The sequence below is a fragment of the Gekko japonicus genome, unplaced genomic scaffold, assembly GCF_001447785.1.
Source record: "Gekko japonicus isolate JY-2015 unplaced genomic scaffold, Gekko_japonicus_V1.1 scaffold2607, whole genome shotgun sequence".
Classification (NCBI taxonomy): Eukaryota; Metazoa; Chordata; class Lepidosauria; order Squamata; family Gekkonidae; genus Gekko; species Gekko japonicus.
In genome coordinates, this window is record NW_015175445.1 from 23610 (window position 1) to 30063 (window position 6454).

The 6454-nt window shown below is 42.9% G+C and overlaps 1 protein-coding gene across 2 annotated transcripts in view; it reads left to right on the top strand.

Moving 5' to 3' along the window:
* Positions 1-305: 305 nt before the first annotated feature.
* ANXA6 (annexin A6) overlaps positions 306-6454 on the top strand; it is a 68364-nt gene continuing 62215 nt past the window's right edge. For both annotated transcript variants that reach the window (XM_015425871.1, XM_015425872.1), the window contains exon 1: positions 306-440. The gene's annotated coding sequence lies outside the window, so the exon portion shown is untranslated. The remainder of the gene's footprint in view (positions 441-6454) is intronic.

Here is a 6454-nt window from a genome sequence, read left to right on the forward strand (position 1 = left end):
CACATGCTCCCTCAGAAGAAAAGCTAACTTTCTTTAGTGGGATTTACTTCCAAGTAAGCATGCAGGGAATTACAGTTTAGGAATACCTAACAGATCCCCCCCTCCCCCTTCCAGGGAAAGTGACCCCACAGCAGCATGTCTGCTTTCAGAGGCCATCCAATATTCCGCTACCCTCCCCACGTAGTACTGCGGACGAGCGAGAGGCGACGCAGCCGGTGTGGCTTTCCCCACCTGGGAAGGCAAGGGTGTCAGCAAGGGCTAGCCAGGATTGGAAGGCTCTGGAGCGTGTGACGTTGCTACTCGAGCAAAGCCGAGGAGAGGAAACAGCTGCACTGCGTTGAGGTCAGCCTTTCTTTCTGCTATCTCGACCGCCGCCGGCTGCCTTGCAAGGGACGCTGCTCCTTTAATTTGCCCTAGCCGAAAACGCCTTGGCTTGACAAGTAAGTTTGAGAATGGGGGGAAGGGGAGAAGCGAGGGCCTTTCTCGGTCTCTGGAAAGAGTTTTCCTTGGGGGAAAGGAGGAGGGGGGGGGTCTAGTGGTAGAAGGGGAGCTGCTGTTGTGGCAACTGCAAAATGGTGTGTGGTTTTATTTCAGACTAACTTTTGCCATCCTGCATTTTCTGTTTAACGGAGATTGCTTGCTTTGCCTTTTTTAAAGAGCCTCGTATTCTAAGCTTCTATCTTATTTTGCTGGCAAATTTGTGGCTTCATTGGTTATTGTGTCTGGAGGAGCCGGTAGGTGTGGCCTGGGCAACCAGCCAAGGATGCTAACCTTGAAAGAGTTCCAGCGTTTCTAGTTTGTTTCTTTTTTTTAACCTGATATAAAAGCATCACATAAATATAGGTACAGAGCTCTGTAACTAAACTGGGCAGCAGGCGATGGTGAAAAACTCCTTAACGCCCATGTGCCTTCTGGGGGAAAAGTTGTGGCTGTGCTGGACTCTTGAGTGGCACCAAATCTCTAAAGTAGTGACGATTAGCCCAATTTAGCTCAAGAAAACTTGGCGGCATACCGAGGACATGTTAGGCATTTGTCCAAACTGTTACCAGACTTCAGTCTGCAGAAAAATACTGATGCTTCGTGTCTATCTTGGTCCATAAAATACATGTAGGTGTAAAGCTTAGCATATACACTTGCCCACCCAACTCCTGTCTCAAATGTTGGAGGCTAGAGGAAAGCCACTCTATGGCTGTGTGTTACAAAGAGACAGAAAATAAAATTACTTGCTTTTCTGATCGACACTCAAGAGACATGGAGCTGGTCCCAGCACACCGAAAGTACTGAGGCCTTTTCAGGGACAAACATCAGGCTACAGCCATTAGCTGTAGTGCTTTGGGTCCTTTATGACTTTATCAGCACCATCTTAAGCAGAATGACATGTAAATCCATTAAAGTCATTGAGCTTAAGAGGCTGAGGACCTTGCTGCAAATGTAGTATGTTCCTGAACCGATATGTTATTGATGACCAAATTATTTGGGGGGGGGGGAGACTATGAACCTTGCTTTTAAAAAATTCTGTGAATAAATTATTAAATGTTTTTATTTATTTGCATTTTAAAACTGAGGGCTTTACATTTCCTTCAACTCTAAGGACAGAAACACATTTGATCAGTAAAAATGCTTAGATTCTTGAGGACCGCAGCTAAGTGATATAGCACATACAGAACATTTGTGGCCTTCTAGTTTAAGTCCAACAGCTCCAAATAAATTGTGTGCTGAGGAGGGGGGAAATCCTTAAATCCTCCTTTTGTTGGTGACTGGAACTTTAAAACATGGCACTGACTTGTGCGGTAGCTATAAGAGCTATCCAGCTTTGCAAATGCTCTAGTAAGTGCCCCACCCTTTGGACTGGGTGGAGTTTGTGCCTGCAGTATTGCTCCAGGAGAAATAAAACACTATTAAGCTAATTGTTTCAATTGGCATTAAAAACCTTTCTGGTGCCAAAGGCTCAAATGTTGGTGTATAATAGCTGTCTTGCATACCGCCTACATGGTTTAAAAATAACCATTGATCCGTGTCCTGGCAGAATGGACTGGTTTGAATTCACAGAGCTGGAGATGACATGTTAAAATGAATAGCTCTGGCTGTTAGGAGTACCTTTGTAAATGTGTAGCTAACTGGTCCATCATCCCCAGGAGAGGAGAGGGTGGGGCAGGAAGGCCCTGAAGAAAAAGATGAGCAAAAATAATAATAATGAAATTTTAGAGAAGAAAAGGTACTGTGTTTCCCCGAAAATAAGGCACTGTCTTATATTTATTTTTTCTCAAGAAGACACACTAGGGCTTATTGCATAGAAATCCTGCTAGGGCTTATTTTTTTGGGTAGGTCTTATTTTTGGGGAAATGGTATTGTTAGAGCTCTTAGATGGTTAATGCTCATGATCTGTTCGTTTCAGGGACATGGACAAATCTCATCCATTCATTCCACTAGGGTAAATCATTGATCAGAAAGGCTTTCACAACCGTGCTGAAGTTTCTTCAAAAAATGATTGAAACCAGACCTTCCCAAACCTGAACAGAGATCTTCTCCCTCTTGAAAGTCACGAAGGCTGCTGAATCTTGGGTGGAAATTTCAGTCACTTTTCCTAAGATGTCAAGAATGCTCTCTTGGGTTAAAGCTTGTAGCCATTTTCAGGGAGCTGGTCATCCTTACACGAACTGAGCCTGCTATTTCATTACCTTTTCTTTCAGTGGCTTATGTTTATCTGGAAAGGACTGAAATTACCTGAGAGTCATTGCCTATTTATTTTCCTTTAATATGACTATCATGGGGGGGGGGGGAAATAATAGTGCTGGGCAGTTGTTTTTTGGGAGAAAGATTTATATTGTACATCCCTAACATTATTTTGTGCTGAATATGGATATTCAGATGACACTGTTCTTGTTCCAGTTGGTAGTATCTCGTTCTCAAGCCAAAAAGAATGTGATCATTCGAAGCCTGGAACTTTTGCATACAGGAGGCAAAGATATATAGACAATCTTAAGATGTACATTTGTGGGGTGAGGAGAGGAAATGAAATGGCAAGGCGTGCAAAGTACATTGAAATATTCACTTCCTCCCTTTCCTGAGCACTAAATTCTGAGATGGTAATCAGAGTGATAAAACAATGTTCTTTCTTGATCAGTAAGCATGTAATCGTTGGTGAAAGATGTACATTTGTGGGGTGAGGAGAGGAAATGAAATGGCAAGGCATGCAAAGTACATTGAAATATTCACTTCCTCCCTTTCCTGAGCACTAAATTCTGAGATGGTAATCAGAGTGATAAAACAATGTTCTTCCTTGATCAGTAAGCATATAATCGTTGGTGAAAGAAGGATACCATGTGCTACACTAGATGCCAAATAACACAACGAATAATGACCAATCGGGAAATTCACATTAAACTGGGCTATTTGTTCAGGAACATGAAAACAGCCTGTACATTGTTCTGACCCAAAATATTGTTATAGTGCCATGCTACAAGTACTTCTGGTCAGCCATGGCTCTGTGGCAGGTGTTGGCTTTTATTTCAAGGTATTTGTTGTCCTAGCTGTTCTCTACCTGCTCTTGCCTCTAGACCTTCAGCATTCTTGATATAGTTTCTTTCATACTAGCTTTCTGCAGCATATACAGCTTCTGGAGACTGTGCAGAACAACAACAGCTTAGTCTCTATTAAGAGTGTGTGGGGTGTCACAACGACCCCATGAAGATGAGAGAGAGAGTGGCTGGCTAGTGTCACCCAGTGGGTTTCATAACTGGGTAGAGAATTGCTCCAAGGTCTCTCTGGCTTAGTCTGGCAGACTGACACAATGCCACAGTGAGAGCTTAAAGTATTTGCCACATTGTGGTTGGTTGTATGATGCTATCATGAAGCAAAATCAGATTTGGCTACATGATGATGTCCAAAGCCAAATTGGGGTGAGGGTTCTTCCCTCACTCTGGGATCATATCGTTGTAAGGAATTTACAGTGGCCATTACCGTTCTGAAAGGCTGAGTTAGTCTTTGACCAGCAAGAATCCTTGTGAGGTTTCATGACGCTCCCCAAAATGACATTCTTCTCTTACTTTGGGATGCAGCCTCAAAACATCCTTTTGACCTCATTGCCAGTTACAGCACATTGCCACAGCCTTCTGGTGCTGCTCTGACAAAGCTTGTTGCATTTTTACAATACCTGTGAATGTAGTCCTAGAACTTTTTAGTGCAATTGAAGGAGAGGAGGGGAGGAGGGGAGCAGAGAATGGTCCCTGCTGTTCTCATGCCTACATGAGGAGCAATTTGAGACTGTGCTGCCCCAGAATAGGTGAATTCAGTAAACCACTCTAATGAATATATCCTACTGGCTTGTACAGTCAGTTGCACTGAAACTTTAGAGTACGGATAGCTACACACGTGACATGGTGGCAGATGTTTTTATCACTGCACATATGAGTGTTGTTGGTGTGTGGTGTGAACTTGTATGATATGAGCAGTGGTAAGTGCAGTATGCAGTATAAACCTTGCTGGCTTGCATAGCTATGAGCTATGATCTTGGGGGTTCCCAGTTCCAGTCTCACTTCTGCCACAAGCTCACTAGGTAGCTTCAGGCAAGCCACTGTCAGCCTCACTTCGCAGTCTGCAATGTGGGTATAATAACATTTACAGCTTATTTTACAGTGCTGTTTTAAGGATTACATCAAAAATGTTTGTGAAATGCTTTGAACACTGAAAGCACTATATAAACACTAAGTATTCATCATGATGTAAAGTACTTTGGTAATAGATTTTAAAACATAGTGTGTAAAACTGCCCTCTGAGAGCTGCAAGCTCCTTTGTCTGTAGCATGCTTGCTGAAGAGGAAAGGGTTACTTTCCTTATTGGACTGTAGCCCAGTAGACAGACCGCAGTGCAGTGATGAGCAGTCTGCAAGGATCTGACCATGCTTCATTATTGGCTGGAAAAGATCCATTCACTGGAGAGCTGAGCTGGGTTCTCTGTGGGCCCTCCCTTCTGTTTTATGCAAGTCCGTGTTCAAAAGGTTGGAAGGGAAAGCTGTAGTAGTCTTGTAAAGTGGGAAGAAGATACTTCTCTGTTACACATGAAAGCCGATGCTAATCAGACTGTCTTGGGTTTGGATTTTTCTAAAGCTTCCCTGTCTTTTTTCCTTTTCATAATGCAGCATTTCAGTAGCAAGCAGGCTAGAACTGAACTTGATACACATAAAGGTATACTTCTTGGTCATGCTAGAGTTTGTGATAACAGCAGTGAAAAAGAGGGTGTTTTTTTTTTAGCATAAGGGACATTTTTGTCAGATCACAGGTTTAAATGTTGGCAACACACTTCACAACGTGAACATCTGACACCCTAGAATCTTAACAATGACCAAGAAATGTCATCATGTGCCAACAAGTATTTAACAGTCACCATACAATATGCACACCTTATGATGGTGTGTCTGCTGCAGTAGCTGCTAATGTAGAGCTCATATGCATCTATCTTCTAGTTATGGAGAAAGAGTACTTTTAGAGGTGTTCAGAGGCTTGTCCAAGACTACCACAGAGAGTCTGTGGCAATTCAAAAATAAAGTCCTGAAGTTTACATCTAACTTCTATACATCCTTCATCCTTCTAGCCAATGCTGTGTCAGAAGATCAGCCAGTATGAATGTCATTGGATGCATATGATGAAATAAAGGGAAGGGGAGTGGGAGAGAGGCAGCATGTTGGTGGGATGCTGGTGGGATGAGGAAAACCAGTGGGATATGGTGATTCCCAGTTATAAACTATATCGGAAGGATGGGGGGGAAGGGTTGGAGGTGGGGTGGCTCTGTATGTCAGAGAGGGTATACAGTCCAGTAAGATTGAGAGGGTAAGAGAATTGGATTTGCTTCTGGAAATGCTATGGGTTGAAATAGTGGGCCCAAAAGGAAACTTAACACTGGGAGTTTGTTATTGCCCACCAGATCAAAAGATAGAGGAGGATTATAAAATGACGAATGAATTAGAGATAGCGGCTAGACAAAAAAACTATGTTGTAATAGGTGATTTTAACTACCCACAGATTGATTGGGTCAATATGTGTTCTAGTTGGGGGGAAAGAGATTGAGTTTCTAGACACTCTCAATGACTGTGCTATGGAGCAGATGGTCACGGAACCTACCAGAGGAGAGGCGATTCTAGATTTGGTCGTAAGTAAAGCCCAAGACCTGGTGAGAGATATAAAAGTGATTGTACCGCTTGGGAACAGTGACCATAATGCTATTGAGTTCAACATTTGTATAAATAGGGAATTGGCCAAAAAGACTGACACAACCACTTTTAACTTTAAAAGGGGTAACTTCTCTGATATGAGGGAACATGTGAGGAAGAAACTGAAAGGAAAAGTAGAAAGGGTCAAAACCATTGGGGAAGCTTGGAAACTATTAAAAACTACACTCCTAGAAGCTCAGAAAAAATCAGGGGTCTTTTGGGGCTGGAGCGAGTCGAACGCCGCTCCGG